This window comes from Anas acuta, chromosome Z, assembly GCF_963932015.1.
Source record: "Anas acuta chromosome Z, bAnaAcu1.1, whole genome shotgun sequence".
In the NCBI taxonomy this organism is placed as follows: Eukaryota; Metazoa; Chordata; class Aves; order Anseriformes; family Anatidae; genus Anas; species Anas acuta.
This window is the reverse complement of record NC_089017.1, coordinates 45783622-45811581: the sequence shown is the minus strand read 5'-3', so window position 1 is coordinate 45811581 and position 27960 is coordinate 45783622. Positions and strand designations below refer to the sequence as shown.

The 27960-nt window shown below is 38.9% G+C and overlaps 2 long non-coding RNA genes across 2 annotated transcripts; both read right to left on the bottom strand.

Moving 5' to 3' along the window:
• Positions 1-9843: 9843 nt before the first annotated feature.
• LOC137848368 (uncharacterized) lies at positions 9844-17001 on the bottom strand. The gene is made up of 3 exons (XR_011091314.1): positions 16866-17001; positions 12792-12976; positions 9844-10979 (listed from the first exon to the last, which is right to left on the bottom strand). It is a non-coding gene; the product is annotated as an uncharacterized lncRNA (long non-coding RNA).
• Positions 17002-18714: 1713 nt separating this feature from the next.
• Positions 18715-24346, bottom strand: LOC137848645 (uncharacterized). The gene is made up of 3 exons (XR_011091458.1): positions 24010-24346; positions 23078-23136; positions 18715-18789 (listed from the first exon to the last, which is right to left on the bottom strand). It is a non-coding gene; the product is annotated as an uncharacterized lncRNA (long non-coding RNA).
• Positions 24347-27960: the final 3614 nt, after the last annotated feature.

Sequence of the window (27960 nt, the reverse complement as noted above, 5' to 3'; positions counted from 1 at the left end):
GAGCTGACAAGGACAACCTTCTCACTGACCAGCTTAGGTTTTCAAAGAGGTTTAAGTTAATGGAACATATTGATAATTTGAATAAGGATAAGTAAATAAAAGGTGTACTGCTAAATACTGTTAAATACTGATTATTCCTGTACAGAGATTCAAAAGAAAAAAAAAAAAAAAAAGATGGCCGGGACAGAGTTTTTGAATATACCTAGTTTACTTTCACTAAAATCTCTTTTTTTAAAGAGATTAAGTGGGAGGACCACATCGCTAAGGGCTAGAGTATATGATAGCTCTTTCCTCTTATTTTATGCTCGACATGTTATTACTAGGCTCATTCTGATTACCCTGAAAATAACTAGGAAACCTCCTGACAAGAGCATCATGAGGTGCATCAGGTCAATAACCCCTCTTTAAGGTCATCTAGGAAGTATGTGCACACACCAAAAAAAATGAGTGCACTGCACCAATTAGACTTCAGGCTGTTGTTTTGCCAAAACAGCACAGTATGTAAGCTAGGAGGAGGAAGGTTCTGTGGTTACATCTGACTCCCAGAGTCAAGGTGATGGCAAATGAACAGCAGCCTGCAGCTCTGCTCTTCCTTATTGAAAATAATATACATTTAGTGTAGCAGTATTTATTGCATGAACTTATGCAGTTAATCTGATCTGCGTAATATTTTGTGGGATAGATATATAAGGAAAGCATTCACATTTAGAAATCCATGGGCTGGTGGATTCCGTGAGATCAGGACTGGATCTAACATTGACATGCAGTACTGCCATCTGCAATGGTAATGCAAGAGCCCCCTAGACTCTGAGAACCTAAATTCCACAAACTCCTGTTTAATGCTGCAATTTAGAAAGGTGTCTTCATCAGCCTCACACTGTCTTGTTTTTCATTCTGAATGAACAAAAAATGAAAAGATGAAGATTGTTCTAACCACTAGACTATAAACTTATATTCTGTGTATGTTTGCTCTTTTCTCTCAGACAGAATCCATTTAAAGTCACTATCTCCTCACAAACTTTTTATAGGAAGACTGGACACTTTACACAAGATAGTCTCCTGTCTTGAAGGAAATGCACCACAGATTAGGTACTTTAGTACCAAAGTTTATGATCATTAAATCTTTTAGAATAAACATTTTTAAACTATGATCACCAGTATATGTACATACAGTTGTGCATCAAGCTAGTATGTCTAATAGCCATATCTGTATGAAAAAAGGTATTGTTTTACTGAATATTACACTTGAGGAGCGGCTGAAGGAGCTGGGCTTGTTCAGCCTGGAGAAGAGGAGGCTCAGGGGCGACCTTATCACTCTCTACAGGTACCTTAAAGGAGGCTGTAGTGAGGTGGGGGTTGGCCTGTTCTCCCACATGCCTGGTGACAGGACGAGGGGGAATGGGCTAAAGTTGCGCCAGGGGAGGTTTAGGTTAGATGTTAGGAAGAACTTCTTTACCGAAAGGGTTGTTAGGCACTGGAACAGGCTGCCCAGGGAAGTGGTGGAGTCACCATCCCTGGAAGTCTTCAAAAGACGTTTAGATGTAGAGTTTAGGGATATGGTTTAGTGGGGACTGTTAGTGTTAGGTTAGAGGTTGGACTCGATGATCTTGAGGTCTCTTCCAACCTAGAAATTCTGTGATTCTGTGTGATTCTGTGATCTGAGCAAGAAACCAATTAAAACTTTGATAGTTGATTTACTTGTACAAAGAGAGCTTCACAGATCCATGCCTCAAGTCAAATCATGGTTAATTCACCTGAAATTTCTTTGATTCCTAAACAATTTATTTTCAGTGAATGTGAAATATATAAGTGAGATTCTGCTTCTGACTTCCAGCACCAGAAAAAAAAAAAAAAAAAATGGTTTTATCTCCTGAAGTAGATTAAACAAGCAGTTAACAACGCAGAAGCCTTCGGGAAAATATAATGTTTGGAAAAAAGTCAACTTGAAAAAAGAGTGTTGATAAAAGACTTGACATCATTCTGCAACGTCTTTTGTAGGACTTGTTGTGCCTTCTGCCATAGTAACGCTCACTTTGTAGAATAGTACAATGCAGGATAGTGAAAATGAGGTTCTTTGGAGAAATAGACAGTAGTATCTAAATTGGCAACAAAAATAAAAGGAAAAAGAAAGAAAGAAAGCAAACTATTCTATTGGTCCTGAGATATTTAGTGAAACATACATTTCTGTAAATTTGGCAAGACTAGTGGGTGCCAGAAGATAATTGGAAGGGGCCCTACAGGCACAAGCTCAAACCAGGACTTACTCTCGTTAATCACAGAAGATGTAGAATTCCAAATGTAGTATACAATTAAGGAAGGCTATTGCAGAAAAGGAAACTGGTCACAAAACAGGAATATGTTTCTTCCCCCTCCCTACCTCTTGGCAAGACATGACACCACAGTAAGCAACAGAAAGATGCTCAAGAAGCTATTGCATCAAGTATGTGCACATATACAGCTGAGCTAAAACAAGATAAATGTTGGGGGGATTTGGGGAGGATGGAGATTGTTATGTTACAAGGAATGATAGCCAAAAGACTGATAGTGTCCAAATGATGTTATCCAAGTTAGGGAGTTTCAGGCTACACATTCAGCTTTGTTTCAGAGCAGAGTTCTCTGAAGATTGAAGCATTCATAAAGCCTTATAAATTACAGAAAAATTTTAGAAAAATCAGGCAGAAGAAATACCATGAAATGAGTAAAATAAATATATACATATCTCATGGAATTGACTGACAGATGGAATGGACTGAGAGCTAGAATGAATTGAGAATGGACTGAGAGCAGAGCAGCCCTGAGGAGAAGGACCTGGGGGTGTTGGTTGATGAGAAACTAAACATGAGGCAGCACTGTGCGCTTGCAGCCAAGAAAGCCAACCGTATCCTGGCTGCATCAAAAGCAGAGTGGCCAGCAGGGCTGTGGAGGTGATTGTCCCCCTCTGCTCTGCTCTCATGAGACCCTACCTGGAGCGCTGCGTTCAGCTCTGGGGCCCCCAGCACAAGAAGGACATGGACCTGTTAGAACAAGTCCGTAGGAGGCCACAGAGATGATGAAGGGTCTGGACCACCTTTCCTATGAAGACAGGCTGAGGTTGGGGTTTTTCAGCCTGGAGAAGAGACAGCTCCGGGCAAACCTTACAGGGGCCTTCCAGTGCCTAAATGGGGCCTGCAGGAAAAGTGGGGAGTGACTCTTTGTCAGAGGGTGTAGTGATAGGACAATGGGTAATGGCTTTAGCCATTAGGGTAGATTTAGATTAAATATAAGGAAGAAAATCTTTACTCTGAGGGTGGTAAGGCACTGGAATGAGTTTCCCAGAGAAACTGTGGATGCCCCATCCCTGGAACTGTTCAAGGCCGGGTTGGATGGGCCTTTGAACAAACTGGTCTAATGGGAGGTGTCCCTGCCCATGAGAGAGGTATTGGAACAATGTGATTTTGAAGGTTCCTTTCAACACAAACCATTCTATTAGTCCATGATTCTATGAATTTCAAAGTTAGATTTTCTTAATCAGCTATTCAACAATTTAATCTTTTTCCAATGAAACTCTGAATTTAAGACATCAAACGTAAATCCAATTTAAACACTGTCATTCTTAAAAATAGATTGTATTGAACATTTTTTCTCAGAAAGAATAAAAGGGTGAAGTGTCTATCTACCCTTATATGTATAATAGTTCCATCTTTGAAACATCTAACTAAAATATGCATCCACTAAGCTATGCAAATAAACCCAAAATATCTAAGGGAAAAGGAAATCTGCCACAAATGAACATCAACAGCATTCTTAAAGGTCCTGTGGAATGAAGGATTTTAATCTAGATGTCCTTAGGAAAACGATGGGTTCTTACAAAGCAAACCAGACTTGTGAAGGCACAAAAGCTGGGGATATAAGTCCTCACAACAGCTTGTAAGACTGTGAGAAATCTGCACTGTCAAATGAATACCCAAACCTTCATCTTAACTCTCCTCTGCAGGCTAAATTTAAATACAACTAAGCATTACTTTTCAGCCTAGGTCTAAATAAAAGGAAAACTTTCTGTATACAATATATAGAGAAATACAGTATTAAAATGGATCTCAAGAAAAAGAAAGTCTTGAATGTTTGCATTCAGATTTCCAAAACCCAAGCCATTGCACACATTCCATCAAGACACTTACAAAGAAAAAATCAAATGTCTAGAAAGATGCAACCCAGCCAGATTCTGTGGACAGAGTTGCCTATATATATGGAATTTTCCTGGAATTTACACTTTAGTATAAATTCTTAAACTACAATGAAGGAACTTTGGATTTGTATAATAAACCAGTTGTGTTCATAGTGGCCATCTGGTGTACTTTCAAATGTAGCATCCTCAATCTGTCTTTACATATAGAGTTTTAATGTTTATCATATTTCACTCCATGACTTTTTCCTTCCTAATACGAGATCAGAAGACTCTACAATTCACTGGTGGGAAATAAAGATTTGGAGATTTAGGTTTAATAATGTAATCAGTATGTAAGAGTGGGAGAAAATCCAATTTTTTTTTTTTCTATATTCACATGGTCTTATTTTGCAGTTCTGAAACATCATGATCAAATATTTCAGACAGCAGATGGAAGGTTGGGTTGTTGTTGTGGTGGTGGTGTTTTTTTTTTGTTTGTTTGTTTTTGTGTTGTTTTTTTTTTGTTTTGTTTTGTTTTTATCACTAGTTCAAGAAATTTATTATCAGTCTAAGTCTTATTCTTAAGAAGATCTGTAATGTTCTGCAAGGTTTTTTTTAACCTTAGGTGGACAACCTGTGGAGGATGTGTTTACATAAGTTTTTGGAAGTAAAGGTGAAGTGAAGGAAGATGATTCATGGGTGAGGAAGAGTAAAGCCTTGTCTTAGAAGGCAAAGCTGGAATAAATTCATACTGAAGAGAAGTTGGTGGTGAGAGAAGTGGGGAAAAAAAAAAAAAAAAAGCAAGGCAGCTGCAAAGGAAGACATTAATCTCTACAGGCTCTGGATCAAAATCAGACATCCTGATATGTTTAAGGATGGAAGACATCATAGTATGTTAATTCCAAGGTATAAGAAGTGTCAGTGAGATATGACATATTGCTGAAAGGATGAAAATATGGAGCATAGAGAAGGTGACCTAGAAGGGGTAGATCCCAGTAGCAAATAAATCATCCAAATATATATGCAAAACTCTGATCAGCAGCAAGCCAGCTGGAATTTTCTCCATTTGGGAGGAGGATGAGCTATTTAGTATTTAGTATTATCCCCAAAGATGTGTCAGGTCTTTGAAAATCTGGCTGCAGAGGAAGAACATCAGATATGGAGTTTATTTAGATATCATGGAACTGTATATATTGTGCTATGACCTTTAGCACAATACAGATGATTAACCCAGTTCCAACTTCTTTCACTTTTTAGCTTATGGGCAGGGTCAATAAATGAACATACAAAAGAATACTTGATATATAAAAACACAAAGCTTCTTCTCCTTCAATAGCAACTGGTTCCATATCTTCTGTGTCTCAAATTTACCTCAGGAGGGTTACGTCTTAAGCCTTATATGTGCTAATTATGGTAAAAATCATGTATAAGCAAGGCTACAATATTGTGATTCTGTTCTTACTCTTTGGTAACCACTGACTGTCATCTAGAAGACTGATGCAAGAAAGAAGCAAGCCCATTATGTGAGCTTCTCATCAGATTTTGCCTAGAGAAAAACTGTCTTGACTAGGCAAAGAGGAACAATTCAAATCCATATTTACAACTACACCATCAATACAGGCAGAAATACACAGAAACATATATGGAATACAGAAAAAGAGGAAATAAAGAGAAATACAGCTAATGAAGTGGAATGAGATATCTACTCATCTATGCATGGCTAAAATGAAAAGGAACAATCTAGATCAACTGGTAGGTGTCTGGGACAAATTACTGACTATTACTGCCTTTATTATAAGGAAAGATTCATTTTGGAATCATCAATTTTCACCATTAGTGCTATAGTAGTACTGTAGCGGTACTGTCACTAGCTTACTAAGGATTGAGGACTGAGTCGTGACCTGCAAAGGAGGTGAAACCACTTCAGCGTGGAATCTGTTAGATCTTAGCTACAGATGAAACAGATGCTGCAAGAGAAGGAAAGCCTACATGCTTCAAACTGCTCTGATAGTAGTTTGCAGGGAGCAATCAGAGATTACCCCTTCCCCACACAGTAGGAAGAGGGAGGACATATCCTTTTGTGCACATTTAATAGACATGAAAATCATCAGAGTAGCCAGCCAGGCCCCTGTCATGACACCTGAGGATTCCCACAGATAATCCTTCTGCTAGTCTTGCCTTAGATGGGTGTGTATGTATATTAATTTTCATTCACTCATTCTCCAGAGGTGAAATGTTTATTTAGGTCCAGTTCAAATACAGTTCATACTTTCATCATTGTCTTTGTGTACTTGGGAGCAGGATCTCATGACACAGTTGTGGTCAGAAATAGGAATACTGAAGTGCTGTGGAAATTTGGATGCATAGGAAATCCTATCATACTCTACTGGGGAAGGCTGTGTCTCTTGCCACTGGAATGGAAAGGGAATGGGAATGGGAATGGGAATGGGAATGGGAATGGGAATGGGAATGGGAATGGGAATGGCATAACGTGGCATGGCATGGAGTAGAATAGAATAGAATAGAATAGAATAGAATAGAATAGAATAGAATAGAATAGAATAGAATAGAATAGAATAGAATAGAATAGAATAGAATAGAATAGAATAGAATAGAATAGAATAGAATAGAATAGAATAGAATAGAATAGAATAGAATAGAATAGAATAGAATAGAATAGTTGGAAGGGCCCTATAGAGATCATCAACTCCATCTGCCTGCCCACTTCAGGGCTAACCAAAAGTTAAGGCATGTTTTTGAGGGCATTACCCAAATGCCTCTTGAACACTGACAGGCATGGGGCACCAACCACCTCACCAGGAAGCCTGTTCCAGTGTTTGACCACCCTCATGGTAAAGAAATGTTTCCAAATATTCAGTCAGAACCTACCCTGCTGCAGCTCTTTGCCATTCCCATGTGTCCTGTCATGCCCCACCAGCTCCTCCTTCTGCCCTTCCCCTCCTCAAGGAGTTTCTAGAAACCATAAATTCGCCTCTTGGCCTGTTCTTCTTCAGATTGGACAAACTGAGTATCCTCAGCCTCTCCTTAACAGGACATGCCTTCCAGCCCTTTTACCAATCTGTGTTGCCCTCTTCTGGATGCTTTCAAGTATCTCAACATCTTTTTTATATTGTAAAGCCCAGAACTGCACACAATATTCAAATAAGACAGCACCAGTGCAAAGTATACTGGGCTCTTCTTGATTTATCCTTTTCTATAAAGCAGGTTCTGGTGGATTTATTAGCGGTGAGTCAGCCGTTCAACAAACACACCTGTTTCTGCAAACTGAGTCATAGTCCCTGTATCAGTTCCTCATGAAAAATCCCACTAATACTATGTTAGTTTGCTGATTAGTCTTACTCTATGCCCCATGGACTTCTGGAGAATATAGAGTGAGGAGGAACACAATAAAGAGTCTGAACTCAACCTATAAATAAAAGGAGGGATTACAGGTTAAAGATGAGAAATTCCTTGTATAATTTCAAAGGAGTTACCACAGGTCAAACCAGTGGCATACTCTGTACCATACTTTATCTTATTAGGGATTAACATGCTTTCAGAGAAGGGTTCATAAAATCCTCCTTTTATCTTGAGTTTTGCTTCCTAACCACTTTTAATGAAATGAATTTTCATAACAAGAGGTCTTAGTGGTTATATCTTTTTCCAAACATTGTCGAGTTATTTGGTCTAATGCAATGTTTCTCTTGGCACATATAAAAAAAAGAAAAAGAAAAGAAAAAAAAAAAAAAAAGCTTGCCACAGCAAAAACACAATTTTACTTCAGAATTCAGAGAGTAGTCTTGTTGTATGAAAGTATGAAGAAGGTCTAGTGGCAGCAGAAAAAAATGCCTCATGTTAAAATAAAATTATCTAATTTGATACTTTCACCCTTTAGAAGGTTTTAAAACTTCTTTGTAATACATCTAGGCTGATCAGCACTCTACATCTTCAGCAATGAGCTGTAAATATGTGACCCCATAGGATAAATGAAAAACTCCAATGGATTTTTTGTTTGTTCTGCTTTCAGTGCAGGATGCAAAAATGAACCAAAATTGGGCATGATTAAGAGAGACAACCAGACATATTATATGGAAAGCAATTAGAGAATGAAAAAGGTACACTACCTTCTCACAAAAGAATAGAATACCTTCCCTGTATTTCAAAGCCTTTTGTTAAGTGTTATAATTTTAAGGCCAGCCACAGTGGCCATAGCATCTCACCATTTATTTCAAGACATTTCAGTGTGCTTGTCGTCTGTCTTCTCTAGTTACTCTGACTACATTGTAGCTTAGATTCCATCAGCCCAAACAGAAGTGCAGATAGCGACTAAGCCTTCCAGAATGCATCTTTGCATCTTTTTTTTTTTCATTGCTGCTTCAAAAGACCCGTATACTTCTAGCAGGAGGTTTTGTTTCTGAAACAGCCTGACCCCACTGCCCAGGAACGAAGTGATCTTCACACTGGTCTTCCCAGTGTGCTTCAAAAAAAAATATGAAAAACATTTTTTGTGTGCACAGCACACATCTGTATCCACAAATTTATTCAGTGACTGGGAATTAAGATGACATTAAAACAAAAAGCAGTGGTTGCAACTTAAGGGTGAGAGCATATGTGTTGCAAATATGGGTTCTAAACCAATCTAAATACCATAAAAATCAGGACAAAGATAAGCTGTTAGGCTTTGATTTGGATGACAGGATCCCTCACCACGAATTCACACATTTCTATAAAATTAAGTCACACTTCTGTAGCGAGGAGGAGAAATTCATCGCCATCTGAAATAAACTGATTTCAAAGTACATAAACTGAGTTTTCTCTACTCATGTATTCAGAGAATGTATTCAGGACTGAGTCAATTCACAACTTTTTTGGAAACTTTTCCCAGCCCATATCTACAGCTCTGGAGAATTCCAGGTAGCTGTATTTATCATCGTTTGTTCCCAGTGAACAGTGTCATAGAACTCCTTGGTGTTACAAGCAACCATGCACATCTGGCATCTCCCTCCCTCCCTCACTCCCTCCCTCTCTTCCTTCCTTCCTTCCTTCCTTCCTTCCTTCCTTCCTTCCTTCCTTCCTTCCTTCCTTCCTTCCTTCCTTCCTTCCTTCCTTCCTTCCTTCCTTCCTTCCTTCCTTCCTTCCTTCCTTCCTTCCTCCCTCCCTCCCTCCCTCCCTCCCTCTCTCCCTCCTTCCCTCCCTCCCTCCCTCCCTCCCTCTCTCCTTCCCTCCCTCCCTTTCTTCTTTCCTTCCTTTCTTTCCTCTTCCTCCCCAGTAATATTTGAGCCTGAACAGCAATAGCTCTAAGACTGAGGTAGTCTGGTGGTCTGGAAACCATGCTCTTAAATATCTTCCTATTACACAGAATCTGGATAGTTTAGTTTCATGCTACACTGTCCACAGGGTGCAAATTTGCATGAGGAAAAGTGTTCTCTGTTATTATGGTGCAGTCATTTTGGTCAATAATAAACATTTAAAAGTTCTCAAGCACGTATTTTAAAGATAGTTGTAATGAACCAGATTTTTAAATAGCCCCCAAATGCTAATAGAAACATCACTCCCTTACAACCTTGTCCAAAAATGCATAATGAGTGTATTTCATGGATGAAAACCCCCTCCTAACCATTTAAATAGAAATAAAAATTCTTTTTATTTCCTTGTAGGACTGAAAGGAAAGGACCACCAACATTTTTTGCCTTCTGGTCATCTGGAAACAGTAGATTTATTTATTTATTTTTAGCACCAGCTGTTATAGACTTAACAATATCATCCAGAAAAGATTCAAAAATCCAACAGATTAAAGTAATTTAAAAAATTAACCTCACTAGAGCCAGTAAATCCACAGTGTAGGTTGCTATTAAGCTCCCATCCTATAAATGGGAAGATTTCTAATCCATAGCAACCACACTGTGATGGTTAAACAGTGAAAGAAAACCCGCCATGCTTACGTCTAGTGTATTTGGTAAGAAATGTAATGGATCATTCCAGTTTTTATTAAAACTTAGCAAATACATACTGATAACAGCAGCTATTTGACCAAGTCTGTAGGAATGTATTGAAAGAGGCATTTAAGCTAGCTGAATAGAAATGCCTGTACAAGCATTGTTCTTAGTGAATTAATCATGGAAGGTCACACTTAAATGACCAGCAGTCCAGACATTCAAATGGTTCTGTCAATAAACAATAACTCCATTGAAAGCCTGGGTTTCAGTGGGTTTGTGTTTTAAAATTTTGTTTGCTGGAAAGTACAAGTCTTCTGTAATGCTTTGTGGTGTAACTATCCATGAAAATAAATAATTAATTAAATAAATAATGAAAAATTGTATTTTCCTCTTTACCTATCCAAACACACACAGCATAGAGTAAACAGGAAATCTTTTTTTCCCTCTGTCTTGTGTTGGAAATGGCTACAGTTCACTTTGTGACACAAAGGGTAGAAGTGAATTGACACATAGATCTGTTTGATTTATTTGATCTGATGAGACACATCTCATAACATGAACAAGTGCACATGGGTTTTACAGCAAGTGTCATCACCAAGCTTTCTGTCAATAGGCCCTCATTTCCCTTGATGAGCTAATATTGCTGATCTGGACATATCATATTCCCACTCCTTCCACAAGAGGCATGTCTTGAGCACCTGCCTGCAGCATTAATGGCTTGGTGAAATCAGCTACAGCAACTGCGGAGGACCTGGCTGGCACCAGGTTCAACAAGGAGGAAGGAGGTCTGGGGTCATGTCCCTCTGCCACCAGGTTGGTGTGGTGGATGTTGCTGCTGTCACCAGCGCCAGCATGCTGCAGGGCATCCAGGATATACAGGCAGATGGGCTCAATCCCGCCTAGAAACAGTCAGGAGATAGAGGAAATACAGCACTGTTCAAAAGCTCTGCTCGTTTCATTAGTAGAGCATCTCGCCATTGTTGCTGGTGATACCAGACAGGATACCACAAGTACATTTGGATGCATGGGCCACATTTTCACACATAAACCTTATGTTCTGGAAAAGACATTCTGTAAAGCATGTTTTTCTTTGTAAAATAGCTTATTTATTTATTTATTTATTTTTACATTTGTAATCCACAGGACAACCTGTTGTCTTGCCCTGAATGTCTTTGCATCTTTGTATTTTTCCCCCAAGAAAGAAACATAATCTTTTTTCCTGATAACCATTTTCAAAATGCCTGCTGTTTACAAATGCAGACAGAATAGAGAATATAATCCAGTTTTAATCCCAAGCACCCATGTTTTGTTTATATTATAAAAACGGATTGCAGTTTGCCAACTCTAAACTAGTCACAGAAATCCACAGTACAGATTTCAGTTTCTGAGGCCTTACTCTCTTCAAAGTGTAGTGGTATAAAGCTGGAATAACTTCATTCAAATGGAGTATTGTCGAGACAAGAGCACTGGCATTTCAGTAAAAGTTTGCTAAAGGTTAGATCCTAAAATACAGCCAGAAAAATGTTCTCATTGCCTCTTGAGCTCATTTTCTTAAATCACCCAAAGAATTTAGGAGTTGAAGTACTATTTCATTTCATTTCTATATAGGCTGAGTAGACTAATTTTAATAAGACAAAATGTGCTTTTAAATTTGGGTCAAATATCGTACATCAAAATTCCTCTTTTTTTCATTTTGAAAACAATGTAATGTATACAATTAATATCTTGAGATACTGTAAGTTTCCTTTTCTATATTTTTTTTTCATATTGTAAATTTTGAAGAGGAATAAATGGATAAAAAGTTTTATGAGATCAAACCTAAAATGAATCATTTTTTTTCAGGTCAAGCAAATTAACTGGATTGACTTGTAGTGTTTTGCTTCTTTCTTCATTAAGAAAAACAAAAACATTTTGAGACATCTTGTTGCCATGGTTATTTCTAATTCAATCAAAAACAAAATGCTGTTCCCATTAATTTGCCAGGCTGATTCATAAAATTGAGAGTCATCCAGACTTTGCTGATTTCTTCTCCCAAAAACATCTAAGGCTCATCTAGAGCATGAAGAATTTCACAAAAGAATAGAGAGACAATGAGAGGATAATTTCAGAGAGAAGATAACCTGAATTTTGGTAGATTTGCTAGTGTTAGACACTGTTGAAAGGGTTTTCTTCAAAATAAAGCAAATGGGATACACAGACCTCCGTGATGGACATCAGCACAGAATTTGCTTTCAGTAACGACAGTTTGTTCACTTTGAAAGGAATTTTCTTGTTAGGCTAGGACAGGTTGGCTTTCAGCATCAAATCTGTTCTTTAAAATTAGGAAAAAAAAAATCAAGATTTTTGCAAGTTGTCTCCATATCTGGTTCATGCATTCACCACATATGGGCAAACAGCAGCATGCTGAGCGAATCTAATTTTGAGGAGGCTGCTGTCCATGTGATATTACTGAGTAAAGTGGGATGCCATGGTTTTCTCAGAAGCACTGGCAGGGAATATAATGAAAGTATTATTCCCTATTTGTACAGAAAGATTTCCAGTCTGCAGAGGAACAGTGCTACTATTGTCCTTCTGGCAGAACATGCATGCTCAGAGGACAGCAGTGTGTAACCCCATCCCCGTCAACAGAAATGCCTCCATTAGACATACATTTTGGAATTGACACTTCAGGATGCTGCTGCTACTGTTCACCCACACCTTTCTTGCCTTACCTCTCCTCCACTGGAGAAAAGGCTCTGAGCCACCACTGTGCCATGGCTGGTTAGCTCTCTCACCTCCAGGTAGAAGCTGAAAATTCTGCTGCCTCATTTCTGAAGACGCATTTCTCTCTCTTTTTCTCTGTATGTCACTCACAGAGAGCTGATACCAGCAGCCTCCTCAAGGACATCCACTTATACTGAAGAAGAGTAAAAAGAAAAAAAGTCTTCATTAAAATACCAGCTAAGTATTTTTGAAATGATTTAATGAGGGCCTGATAATACTTACATGTTAATAGTGGTTGGTATACATATAGCTTCTATCACGTATGTTCTTGTGTTTGTGTATGTGTGTGTGTGTATGTGTATGTGTTTGTGACCACTGAAATAATGTATGTATCTTTTTTAAGTGTAATTTTCCCTGAACCTGTGATTTTCAATGGCTGTTTGAGAGAATTCATTTCTTTTTGCCATTATACCTCTATGTCTCTTAAGTTAGTGATATCCATTTAATTTAGTGATATCCATTTAAGTAGCATAACACGTAACAACTTTCATATTTTGGAGTTCAAACAGATTGCAAGCTTGAGTTTCACATTATCACATTTTTTCTGTTAGGAAATCTGTAATTGAAAATCAAAATAAAGGAGAAGAAAACTATAGCCTATATATGTATGGGTGTACCCTACAGGCGTGTGTATATAAATAGGGTATGTATACAGTATGTATATACAGGTATATTACATATATACAGGTATATATGCGCACCATATATATATACATATATATAGTACTTAGACATACACTTCTAAGTTACATGGTGTGAAACATTTAATTGTGTGAACCATTTATATTAAGAACTTTGAACATTCTATTTATGAGACTAGCAAGACAGATAGGTCTTCAATCAATTTTAACCAGTGTATGTAACTTTACCTAAAATATTTTCATCTATTTTCATCTATAATGTGATGGTACAGTTGCCTCAGAAATAAAAAAAAAAAAAAAAAAAAAAAAAAAGTTGATGAAGTTATTTTCTTTTAAATGATGTCAGAAACAGTAAGTGACTTGCTGATAATCTAATTTAAATTTGGAAAAAGATGGAATAGAAAATATTTAAAGCAATGACAAAACAATGTCAGAAGACACTATGATTTTGTTTTTCTTTGTGGGAAATATTCTCAATATTTTCCTTGAAAATATCATCTACAGGCCCAGGCAGTGAGAATTAAGCTGTAAGACTTTGTTTTACACATTCACTGTGGAGGTGTACCTTGAGATGCAAAGTCAGTTACTCTTGTACTAGCCATACTAGTATGTACTAGACATACTCTTGGTACTAGCCAGAGAAATGTTAGAACACTCAGAGTGGGACGTGTCCCAATCATCCCTTATATTCTTTGTCAGCTATACTTTTTATGCATAGGGTTTTGTGTGGCACTTCTCATTGAGTTATCCCAGTACATCCCAGAAGGACCATGAAATGAAGTTGTCATCATAACACTAGAGCCTGGGCTTGGAGGTTAACCTGTCAAGGGTTCTAACCATCTTTCTTCCCTTGAGACATTTGGTTTGGTTCTTCTACTTCTACTACATCTATTGGGTGTTGAGATAGTTTTTTGTTGGTGGTGGTTTTTGTTTTAAAATATATATGCAAAAGGTATTTTTGTTGTTGTTTTAAGAATGATCCCTGGGACTGAGTGTTATAGAAAGGGGTGCTGTTCTCCAGATTTCATAAAAAGTCCTTGCCCAACATCCGCTTTGAGTCATTTACAACTACAAGCAATTGTGTCCTCAGTGATAAGAACTGTTCATAACCTTGAGATTTTTTTCAGCACATTTCCCTGTCCTTTTTGACATTTTGGACCACTGCCAACAAAGAAGGAGTACTGTCTGTTGAATTGCTATGGGTAAGTGTAAAATGGATATATTTTTTTATTTTTTTTTTAATAAACCTGTGGTATACAGACAATGCTTTTCCTTAAGTGAATGTTCTCATCAGTTTGATTCATGGAAAGTTACTCATCTTTCTACCTCAAGGAAAGAATAGGTATCTAATTTCTGAGAACACCTATTACATCACGTGTGAATAGATGGTTCAATGTGAGGCAAAGTTGTGAGAATTTACAAAGACAGCAATGTTTGCCATGCAATCAGACACTATTCAGCTGAATTCGTGTTGCATCTATAGGAAATACGTTGCAATTAGCATACTACGAGCATTCTTATCCTGTGAGGTGACCTCATACTACTGGCCTTTTCCACCTCTGATTATGCTTGAAGTGCAAGTTACGGCAGATATTCTTGCATTACTTAACTAATTGTCATCACTTGCTTCATTCATTCCATGATATAATATGTGGTATCCTGTGAAAGGCTTGTAAAAGAGTGTTTGCACATCATTATTATGGTGTACTGATGTCAAACTGGGAAAATGCTATGAGGTAAATGCTTAAGTTATTGACCTTTGAGAAATGCATGATAAAAAAGATTATGCATACTAGGAAATAAAACACGAATGAAAAAGTGCTACATGTGCTTATTTGGCCTAAGCATTGTTAAAGGCAGAGGAAGCAGAAATGTGAGTAAGTTTTCTGCATTGCAAGACACAAACCACTGCACTTATTTTTGTGAATAAAATTGACTGTGACTGGAGCCTTTTGATGTGTCTGAATGTTGTTCTCACCTGACATGGCCTGTCCTGTCTGATCTTAAGCATGGGTCAAAGAATCTTGCTGAAGGTTTGTCTACACAACCAATACCATTTCAACATAATGTCATCTTAATATGAAGTGTGTTTTCTATTGCCTTCTAGGTGCCTGATTATGTGCCTTAAAAATAAACAAATTTTAAATTGAAATTAAGAGAAACTGTGATCTCCTCGGCTCCCTGTAACTTATGTACATTGAGTAAATCCTAACCTAGGAAGGAAAGTAAAGAGAAAAGGAATCAAGTGATTAAATTATTAGATTAAGACCAATACATTTTAAACAGTCCTTTCCATTTTGTCCTATGCAAAACTCTTTCTTAGTCTCAAAAACAAGAATAAATCGTTGTTCTACTGACAACTGCTGTGTGCTTTCCGGGAAATCATTTAAACCCGTCTCCATGGACATGAAAAAGTGGATCCTCAATTTCTGCTTGAAGGAAGCTTGAAAGATTGAGAGCAGTGCTAGCAGTGTGCTATGCTTGACTTGGGAAGCCTTGTACATACAGGCTGGGTTTATTAGCTTAAACATAATGTCATACCATCAGAGCAACATGGCTCCTGTCCAAAGTGTCTCAGAGGAGCTTGAGTCTGTCCACACTTGTCCATGTAAGCAAACCATTGCTTTTTCTGTACTAGGTGCCTATGGTGAACTTAGACATTTCAGGTCTATAATGGACCAATTTAGTGCCACTACTCCAACCCTGAGTTTCTTAAGACCTTTGTTCAACTGTGGTCTCATCCTGGAGTTGATTAATATCCACAAATGTTCTTCTGGATCCTAAAGGTCTGCTTGGTGTGCCCAAAACTGCCTCAGACTTGAAAACATTGAGCTAGTTAGGTACATGTATTTCACTTTCCATCTAACTTCTAGATCTTGACAAGTGAGTATGTTCAGCACATTCCTGCCCAACCATCCTCTGCTCAAAGCATTTTGGGGGGCTAAGGAAGATTATCTTTTTCATACAAAAAACACTCAGCTGTTCATGTACCTGTTAGAGATGTAGACTGTTTCTCTACACCCATATGTACCAATGATTAAAGAGGCAGCATTCATCTGCAAATCTGTTTCCAAGCCTTGTTTCATTTCATGGCTTATCTTTTTCAGTATTTACTGCACTGAGAATGGTTACGGACAGGTGGGACTAGAACATCCATCTGGCAGCTGTAGTGATGATGGTTGGTCAGTCAAATGCCAAGTGGAAGCATTAGGGTCTAGTACTACCACCACATACAGCATGGTATTGAACCCTAGTCTTATCACAGCTAAAAGGTACTAAAATTTCACCTCATGATGTGTTAAAAAAAAAAAAAATAAAAAAAAAAAAAAAAAAAAAAAAAGCTAAAAAGTTCTACATCTGAAGGGAAAAAGATGTGCTTACCTCAAGAAAATCTTCAGATTTTCAATAGAAGGGAAGAGCTTCCCCTACGAATGCTAGAGGAATGGGATTGTAAGGTTAGCTGGTAAGAATTCAAATAGTATTCTTGTCTTCATTGTTTCTTCTTGGCCACCTTAAGAAATTTCCAACGCAGATGATCACATTCAAAGGATCCACGCTATCAAGGGAACCTGGGCATTATCTTGGAAGGTAAGACAGTAGGTATAGAAATGTGTTCTGTGGTAATATGTCAGAATTACCACTGAGGTTTCTGCTCCCCTGTCAAGTGGTAATGACAGCACAACAGTACAGCATAAAGCTAAGGTAAGCAGAGATGCTTCTTCCATTATTCCCACTATTACTTAATTTCTGAATGACTAATAACGAAGGAAAAGAGACATCCGCTAAGAGAAAAATCATTCTGGTTGCAAATTCGTTTGACAGTTTCTTTCAGAGGAACTTACCCAGTAAAATGATGGATAAACAAGTAAAGTAATGTGGACTTTAGCCTGAATGAGAAACAGCTTTTTTTGTTTCGGTTTGGTTTGAGTTTTTGATTTTTGGTTTTTATTCCTTCTCTCTGATGGCCACTTAAATATTTGATAGTTTAATATGGTAACAGAATCTGGAAAATATATGGGCACTGTTCAAAGAATATATGCTTATTATGTCCCTTGTTGTATCATTATTCTGTGCATCACTATGGTTACTGCTATAAAAAGGTAGACTTTTTTCCTTTTGTATCTTAGCAGAATAGTGCATAAATATTTACTACACAGCATAGAAACTAAATCTCCGAAGTTCTTTAAAACAAATCTCTAATTATGTAGTATATTCTGCTCTACTAAATTACATGTTCAAACAAACATTCACTGCATGGATTTCAGTCATTTCTATGCTAATTTCATCCTAGAGTAAAAAGGAAAAATTATGCTCAGCAGAGCTTATAGGTTCCTTTGATAATAGCTGGGGTTTTTCTGTGTAATACATTGTAAATCTAAGCATAAATACTCTTGGGATAGTCAGATGCATGCAAGCTGATTCAATATTTGATGAAAAGAAGAGAAAAGCAAAACTGAAAAGTATTAACTAATCTGAAATTAAACAAATAATACCCTGACAAGGCAAAACTGAATTTCTTTCTGTCCCTTTCTTTGCCAATATGTCCTTGGCTTCTTGTTCTTCAGCTAACATTAATATTTTTCAATGTCAGTGTCTTAGTCAAAATCTCAAATAGTCAACTGCCTCAGTTCCACATAAATCCTTGCTACTTTCAATTACTATTTTAAATAAGCCCTGTGGGCAGACCTTAAAGTACTCTGCACCAACCTCATTTTTAGCAAGTGCACATGTGACTAAAGCACTTAAAAAGTTTAATGGTTTCTCTTTTTTTCTTCTGTTCTTGGTTCCACCCCTAGCATTATAACACATTTTTGGACAGATTTCTAAAACAACTTAGTGTCTAAGCTCTGTTGAAGGCCTGACCATACAGCTCTGGGACCCAAATGGGAGCAGGGCCCATTGCAGAATCCAATCTGAAAAACCCTAGTGTGGCTAGCAGGACCGTGCAATAAAAAACATCTGCTTATTTCTTGAGAAGTTACCTCCTTTGGAAATGACTACACTTCACTGTTCTTAACAGTTAACAATATTGAGATCAATGTCCTGCTGTATGTTCATCCCTAACAAATCTGAGGGTTGGCCACTCGGTTGGACATTTGGTTCTGTTAGCAGGCAGAAACATCAAGTATCAGCCAACATATGTTTTAGTTTGTGATTTTGGCAAACAAATGCCACATTTTGCAAGCCTCCTCTGATTTCACTATCCTTCCTCAGATTCATGCTTGCTCTGATGGTCATCTCCTCTCTCAGAGAAGCATACCTGTAACATTCCTCTGTGCAGAATTTTGTGGACAAGATGCAGCTCCTGTAGAATTCAAAAGAAGTTTCACTAAGACTGAAAGTTAATCATAACAAAGTCAGCTGTATATTACTTCAGTAAGTGTACCTGCTAGTGGCTTTTGCAGGATATCTTTCCAGAGAATTATCTAAACAAAACTGGACTTGGCTTTGGTAAGTGCATACCCTAAGCCACCTTCTGGATTGCAAAGATTTCAGAAGAAAACTGTGGGAATGAAAAAAAGCCTGCTTTAAGAGAGAAACATACAAAACTTGCTGAAATCTTGATATGCTGTCATCTAGTATTAAATCATAGCTACTACAGGATATTGTTTGTAGTATTGTACTTCATTCCTTCAACTACTAATAAATCATTTAAAGATTATAAATGTGGCAGTAAACTACAGTGAGCAATATTGTAAGGAGGGACTTGTGACTGTACTGACATTGAAACTACAAATAGATCACTTGCAAAATAATTCACTGTCGGAAAATAGGGGAAGCCCTACCCAAAAAAAAAAAAAAATGTAATTAGACATGTTTTATTACACTGTGCTTGCGCAATTCCTCTCCTTGAGAGAGGTTTTGAACAGGAAAGAGGATGGCCTTTGGCTGCAGAAGTACAGGTAATAGTATTGACAGCCACTACATTTGAGTATTTCAAGTTTTCTCAAAACAAAAAAAGCAATGGCACTGCAGTAAATGAAAACAACTTGAAAACACCCCACATGCTGTTTTTCTACTTTTGCAAAAATTGTCTGAATAATTATTTTTGCATTTTTACAAAACTTTAAATTAAGTAAAAAGTAATCTACTTAGTATTTTTTTTCTCCTACAGGATTTCTTTTTCTGCACACCCAATAATAATAATAACACAAAGCACTGTACTTGCTAACCCTAACTTAGCTGATGTCTCCAGAAAAGGGCAATCTCATGTCAGTGGTTTCCAGGTGGGGCAACCGCAAACACTCAAAAGGCGTCTCTAAAACGTGTAGTGGGTTTACGTGGCAAGGCTTTGGTAGCAGGGGGCCATAGGGGTGGCTGCCCCATGTTAGATAACGGCCCTGCCACTGGCCAGAGACAATCCAATAATCTAATAAGCGATATTGTTTGCACCTCTGTAAGAGATGATTTAAGAAAGGGAAAAAAAAAAGGGGGGGGGGAGGGGGGGGAACAGCAGCTGGGAAAAAGAGAGGGGTGCAAGGCACCCCTGCAGCCCCCAGGTGAGTGCCGCAGGAGGGCAGGAGGTGCTGCAGGCAGGCAGCAGCAGTTCCCCTGCGGGCTGTGCAGGGAGAGGCCCCTGGTGGAGCAGGCTGTCCCCCTGCAGCCCATGGGTCCCCCATGGAGCAGATCTCCACGCTGCAGCCCCCCCATGGGTGGAGGAGCCCCCGCTGGAGCAGGTGGATGTGGCCTGGAGGAGGCTGCGGCCCATGGAGAGCCCCCGCAGGAGCAGGCCCCGGGCCGCAGCTGCAGCCCGTGGAGAGGAGCCCCCGCAGGAGCAGGGGGTCTGGGGGGAGCTGCCCCCACCCGTGGGGGACCCGTGCTGGAGCAGTTTGCTCCTGGGGGATGGATGGATGGACCCCGTGGGACGGAGCCGTGTGGGAGCAGTGCTTGAGGAGCTGCTGCCTGTGGGCAGCCCCCGCAGGCTCAGTTCAGGAAGGCCGGCATCCATGGGAGGGACCCCATGGGGAGCAGGGGCAGAGAGGGACCGTGAAGGAGCGGTGGAGACAAAGTGCTATAGACTGACCGCAGCCCCCATTCTCCATTCCCCTGTGCTGCCTGGGGGAAGAGGTGGGAAGAGGGTGAATAGAGGAAGGTGTTTTTGGTTTCTTTCCTTTGTTTCTCACTTCTCTAGCTTGTTAGTAATAAGCAATAAATCTTACTATCTCCCTACTCTGGGTCTTTTTTTGTTTGTTACAATAATTGTTGAGTAATCTCTCCCTGTCCTTATCTCAACCCTTGCCCCTTTTCTTCATATTTTCTCCCCCTTTCCCTTTGAGGACGGCGAGTGAAAGAACAGCTGAGGTGGAGTTCAGCTGCCCACCCAAGTAAAACCACCACAAAATGGAAGAATAATGTCATAATTCTTGAGCTAATTTTCCTAAATAACTATTTCCTGGGCTAGTTTGAATTAGTATTGGCAGGTCAGGTCTTTAAGCTGAATCTTTGTACATTCAACAGGAAATGGTGATAGCCTTGGAGACTACGGATGAAACAGAAACCTCTGCTTCCAATATTTTTGACAGAGAAAGAGAGAAGGAGGGGAGGAGGGAGAGAGGGAGAGAGGATGCAATATCAAGGAAAGAGTGCAATATCAAGGCATTCTCCCTTTTAAATGTATTCAGCCACCCTGGGGCGTTACTCTGAACTTTTGGTCATCTGAGGTGATGATGCTAAATACACAAGTCTTTGCACTGAAAATATTCTGTAAAATGAGCAGTGGAAGAGCTTAGATTCCTTGTAATAGAGAGTGCTCATGCATACACCTTAGAGACCTCTAGAGCAGAGACTGCATTTGTGTGATGGTCTGGTGTGCCTGACATACAACCTTATTGCCCACAGAGACATTTTATAGCTGGAGTTAACCAGAGTTACCTCTCAGCTATACACACTAACTGTGGCCTAAGAGGGATTATTTGACAAAACTTGGCTGGCCTTAATTCAAAAGCTGTTAATGTGATGTTTTTGGTCATGGGCCAAGTGATAATTTTAATGGTGCTTTTCTGTAAGTACCTTTGCTCTGAGTGCATATGTATCCTGGAAGGACTAAGTCCTCCCACAGCTTCTTCAGAAAGCCCTGACAAAGGAGTACAAGCAATGGCACTGCTGAAATTCATGGGGTGCACCCCTGCATGCAAGTACATACTGGATGCCAGTATCAAAGTTAATAAAGAAACTCACACATTATGTGTTAGCATGGCTTCTGTTTTTACAGGCAGATTGAATCAGGTATGTGGATGGCTTGAGCCTGTGAAGTAGGGAATCTGCACTGTATGCATACTCCAGTACTGTGGGTCTTTAGTGCTTTTGGTAGTAGTCAGATATGACAACTGTTTGAGTGGATGAATGCAGTTTTCAAATCACAATTTCAATAAAATTAGCCATCATCTTTTGTGTGAGAATCTGTGGCAAATCCCTGATTATCCTTGTTTTCATTCTGTGACAAATTCCGTGATGTTCCAGAAACCAAGACTTCTGGTGCATGTCTACTGCTCTTTCCTGTGATAAAACTGCTTGAACACTACATGTAACTAATGTCAAGGAAATATAATGATTCAGTGTTTTTTCATACAGTAATTTTAATCCTAAAATAATTAAATGTTCATTAAAGATGGAAGCTTAGTAAGAACATAGCTATGAACCTGGTATAATTTCCATTACCCCTCCATCTTCCTAGTCTCATAAGTTCTTTACATTTTGCATAACTAGATGCTTCTTAGTGTGCTGTAATTAGAGTACTACCCATTTATTTTGTTGAAGCAGTAACCCATAAGAAGACATCGTTGGCTGGGATGATGACAAGTCAGTCATGCCTTCAAATGTTTAACCACACACTTGTTTGTCTAGGCCTATAAAAGGAAAGTCCAAGGTTAAGTGTATGACAGAAAGGGTCAGCAAGCCCCTTCAGCAGCGTCTTTCAGAAGTAACTCATGTGCATGCATGGAGGTAGGTTTTACTGCTTATTGATCAAACGTAAATAGGCTTAGCAATCCTCTGGCTACCTTTGCCCATAGGTATCCTGGAACCAAGAGTCCTGGAGGCTATGGCACAGAAACAATCTGTGTAAGTAGCATATGATGCAGTTCAGGCTAAAGAACAATATAGTTGGTTTAACCCCAACTAATACATCCTTCCATTCTGCTTGTGTGATTGCAATCTGATAGCATGCTAACATCACTCCCATGGTAAAATGACAAGCATTGGTGAAAGACCTTCAGACAATTCAAGTTGATAAGCAAGCACCAGTTCCTCAGAGGTAATAATCAATTCCTTCACATGGCAGAACTACCCTAATTGTATGACCACTCAGAAAATGATCCTTTTTTCTCCAGTGTCTGTCACAGAAACACCACAGAAATATGTGAATAATCCCAAGAATTTTGCATTAATTATGACAAATTTTTAGGATTTTGACTAGGGATATAACACAAAAATATGAGGAAGATTCCACTGTAATCATTGGTTCACAGTCTCTGCAACTGGAATTTGGCAGGGATGAATATGCTACTTCTGAAGGATGACAGTGGTATTTTGACACACATACTCACAGCAGATAGCTAGCTGAGTAGGCAGAGTTATTTTGTGTTCTCACTCACCTTACAGAGACTCATGGAGTTCATAATCCTTTGATTTCATTGGAATGCAGTTGAGCTTTCTGAACAAGAAATAAAGATGAAACAATTTTCTTTTTCTTCTGGCCTTGTTTTCAATTTAGGCTTTTCAAACTCCTTAGAAAGCTTTTCTGTCTATTTGTTTTTGTTTGTTTCTCTGTCTGAGTGGATTGCTTTTGTTAAAAAAAAAAAATACAGTAAAAATGCATTAACAGAAAACACAACTTCAATTAAAATTACGCAAAACATAGGTGATCAGAACATCTGCACCTTGGGCAAGACTCATGCAGATGTTGTTATTTTATAATCAGAAATTTAATCTATAATGTTTTGTTGTGGTTTCTGCACATAGAGCAGAGGCTTCCAAATTTTCATATTCTTGGAGTACTGGTAGTTAAGTGGGAAGGTATCTGTTTTACTCTTTATTTACTCTTCATTTTTAGTTCCAAAATAAATATATTTTAAAATTAAAAGGATAGTTTGGAAGGTGTCGAAAACAATTATATTACTCCTTTATATTGAATTAACTTCAGATTTTAAAGTAATAGATTAAACTGAAGGTCCAGGGCATACTGTTTATTTGTTTGCTTCAGAAAGACTCTTCGTGTCATACTGCCACTGTGAAAACCAAAGAGAACTGCTCAATGTAGCTAGGCATGGCTGAGACCAGCTAAATTACCAGTCTTTGATCTCTACAGGAAACTAGATTATATGGCCCCTCTAATTTTAAAACTAACAATTACATTGCCTAAACTTAGATCTCCACCTTAAAATAACAAAATAAAGGGAAAAATATGAAGCTCTAAATAGGAATAAATATTGTCAAAGCAAATTTTGAGGGGAAAGTAGGTTCAATAGCAAGTGGGAATGGCTTTCAAACTGAAGACACGTTGCAAAGACCATTTCTCAGGACTTACCTTATCCTCAATCAGCTTCTGCTCCATGCTGAGAAACTTCAACAGGTTTGGAGGTTGCTTGTAATCCAGGGTGGTCATTCAGTCCATGGAAGAGTACAGGAAAGGGTCAGATTAGACCTGCTGTGGCTTGTTGGAAATTATCTCAAGTGCAATGTGAGGAAGCTTTGTGGTACTTCAGTATTTTACAGAGCTTGTTTATCTTGGAGCTTGTTTGATCTCAATTTCTGCCAAACTTCTCCTGCTATTTGCTCTCCAGTGACAGCTGTGAGCACAGGTTCTTCTGGGTCATCCTTTCAGCCATTTTCAGCCAAATATGTTTATTTCTCAGTGTTGCAGTGATGCGCCATGAAACAAAAACCTGATAAACTGAAGACCCAACAGTTAATGTTTTCCAGGCCTGAAAGAAAAATATTAAATTCTAAAGCTTTCCATCTGGAAGACCAAAAGCAAAGATAGGAAAGTGAAGACCATCTAAAGCTCAGCTCCAATAAGGAGAAGAAGAAAAAAAAAAAAAGAGAGAGAGAGAGAGAGATTTAGCGCTTTGTTCCCATTTGATTGGAATAATAAGCTCTGGTCCTGAGTCACCTGTTCTGGGACACAGAGTACCTTTTCTTTGGGAATAGCTGGCTTCACAGGATCTGTCTTAAAAGAAGAGTTCAGGAGATATCCTTTCCGTAGGAAACGTAGCTACAAATCATCTATGACACATTTGATTCCATCCAATTATTGTTGGGAGCCCTCAAGTGGCTACAGCAAATCTTCAGTGTTAGATGTCCCTTACACTCAGGATTTTGTTCCTTTAGAAGATAAAGTGGCAACAGGGCAAAGAAGCTTTATATATGCATGCTAATTGTCAAAAAATAAATAAATAAATATAATAAAAAAAAAAAAAAAAGACAACACCACTTTGTTTCATAGATGCATACATTGCAAATAAAGGCTCTTTTAGCCATGCTGGAACAGAAATCTTTGCATAAGTTGTTTGGCCCTATCAATAAATCCTGTGAATGCTCACTCTTCCTATTTTAAACATGTGTTCACAAGAAGGCCATTTTCTGCCAATGTCATGAAAAGTCTAGTATTTCATGCAAGAATAGCAAAGATCAACATAATTCAACATAATAACTGCCCTTTATTTTTTACTGTTCTGACATCTAAGTCAATGTGTTTCCTTTTTTACAGAATATTTTAAAGTACAGATGTTTCTTTGTATTTTTTTTTTCTTTAGTTTTGTTTGTTTTTTGTTTTGGTGTAAGATACTGGACTGCCAGATCTTTGTATGCAGTAGGATAAGGTGTAGGAAACCACTTAAAAACATAGCAAAGCTGGCAACTCATTTTCATTGTTTTTAGAAAAAGGATCTCTAAATCCCAGTTAAAAAATATATATATAAAATAAAATGATAAAATGTGGAATTCTTCTAAGTGGCTCACTATAGAAAAAGACAAAAAGACAAAGCTCAGCATTGTTTGTATCTGCAGATGACCAGGGAAAGTGTGTGTAAGTGTGGTACATAGGTGTAACATGATGTACAGCTAACTTAAGGACATATCTGTTCTCACAGAAATCAAGGACAACACCCATAAAATCTTCCCTACACTTCAGTTACTTTTGGATGAACTTATGTGTGGTGTGGCCTTGGTTCAAAGTAGTAGCAATAATGTCCATAATAAATATTTAGCACTGCAGCAGAAGTAGAAAGCTGTCCTCCATTACCGAAATTGAAGGATCATATTTATAACGCGGTATTAAAGCATTTATGGAAGAAAATCTAAATTTTCAGTGTTTGTTTGTGTGTTTGTTTTTGTTTGTTTGTTTGTTTGTTTGTTTCTGGGGAAAAAAAAAAAATGAGTTAATAGGGTAATATGTTGAGCTATACATTAAAAATAAACACCTGGCAAAGTACTGCCACATCTGGGGCACCACAGAGTATTTAAATTACATTTGGCTTGTCACTATGTGTTTCACAGCTGCTAGGGCACAGGGAAGAATAATTAAAATCAGCAGGTTACCATGGTATTTAATTGACTGCTGCTGAACAATTTGTGTGTTTGTGATCTGAGTAAAAACCATCCGGAAAGTTGTGGTTTTGGAGGAGGAAGATGATGTTTATGAGTGACAATGAGTTTACCAAAGCCATTTACCTTATGCTCTGGAGCAAGAAGCAAAGATTTCAGAGCATTGAAAAGCTGTAGGAATCCTAATGTAGTTACATTAGAAGGACACTTAAAGCTAAATAAAGTCTACCTTGCTTTAGAAAAAAAAAATATATATATATATATATCAAAAATGCATACATTAACATGGCACAACTACACCAGTTAAGGCTTTGAGACATTGTATAAGAAAAAAGGAACACATAGAAAAGAAAGTTGGGTACTGGCAAAAAATATGAAGAGTGAAGAAAATAGGTTGTGGCAGTCACACTGCTTTTCTGGTGCCCTAAGCTCAGGTCCCAGTTCAGATACAACTAGGTTCATTTACAGGTTCCACAGAAAACACAGCAGTGACTGGAACTCACTTCCCAGTTCAGGGGAGACTCAGCAACATCCTGTGACACATGGTAACTTTGGATTTGAGCACACAAAACCACATAGTGGCATGATATCTGAATTTCCCTCCCTCCTCTGGAAAATATTCGTAACCAGAGAGAAAACCAACTTTTCAGCTTTGAGAAATAACTGTTGTGAGCTTGTGGTAATCTTGGTATGAATGTCAGGAGTTACAGAGAAGTTGGAAGACTTTCAACGCTCTCTGGTGTGGTCCAAATAGAATCATAGAATATCCCGACCCAAGTCAGAAGGGACTCACAAGGATCACTGAGTCCAACTCCTGTCTCCACACAGGACCACCTGAAAATCAGATCATATGTCTGAGAGCATTGTCCAAATGCTTCTTGAACTCTGGCAGGCTCGGTGCCATGACCACTGCCCTGGGCAGCCTGTCCCGGTGCCCGACCACCCTCTGGGTGCAGAACCTTTCCCTAATCCCCAGCCTAACCCTCCCCTGTCCCAGCTCCATGCCATTCCCTCGGGTCCTGTCGCTGTCCCCAGAGAGCAGAGCTCAGCGCCTGCCCCTCCGCTCCCCTGGTGAGGGAGCTGCAGGCCGCCGTGAGGCCTCCCCTCAGCCTGCTCTGCTCGGGGCTGAGCAAACCAAGGCACCCCAGCCACTCTTCGTATGTCTTGCCCTGTACACCCTTGACCATCTTTGTTGACCTCCTATTGTCTCTGATAGTTTTATGTCCTCTTTATATTGTGGTATCCAAAGCTGCACACAGTGTTCAATGTGAGGCTGCACCAGTGCAGAGCAGAGCTGGACAATCTCTTCCCTCAACCAGCTGGCAGTGCTGTGCCTGATGCTCCCCAGGATATGGTTGGCCTTTCTGTCTGCCAGGGCACACTGCTGGCTCATGTTCAACTTGCCATCAGAGCCCCCAAACAGCTTTCTGCTGGGCTGCTCTCCAGCCTCTCATCTGCCAGTCTGTATGTACAGGCAGGGTTGTCTCATACCAGGTTCAGAATCCAGTGCTTGCTCTTGTTAAGCTTCATGTGGTTGCAGATTGCCCAGCCCTCCAATTTGTCAAGATCTCTCTGTACAGCCTCTCCACCCTTGACAGAGTCAACAGCTCCTCCCAATTTAGTACCATCAGCAAACCAGCAAACTTACTCAAAACACATTTTAGTCCTATGTCCAAGTAATTTATGAAAACATTGAAGAGAACTAGCCCTAAAAGGGAGCCCTGGGGAACCCCACTAGTGACTGGCCACCAGCCTCATGCAACCCCATTTACTATAACCCTTTGAGCTTGACCTGTCAGTCAGTTATTCATTCATTGTATTATGTTTTTATCTAGCTGTATGCTGGACATTTTGTCCAGAAGGATCCTATGAGAAACAGTATCAAAAGTTTTTCTGAAATCAAAGAAGATTACATCAATAGGCTTCACTTGGC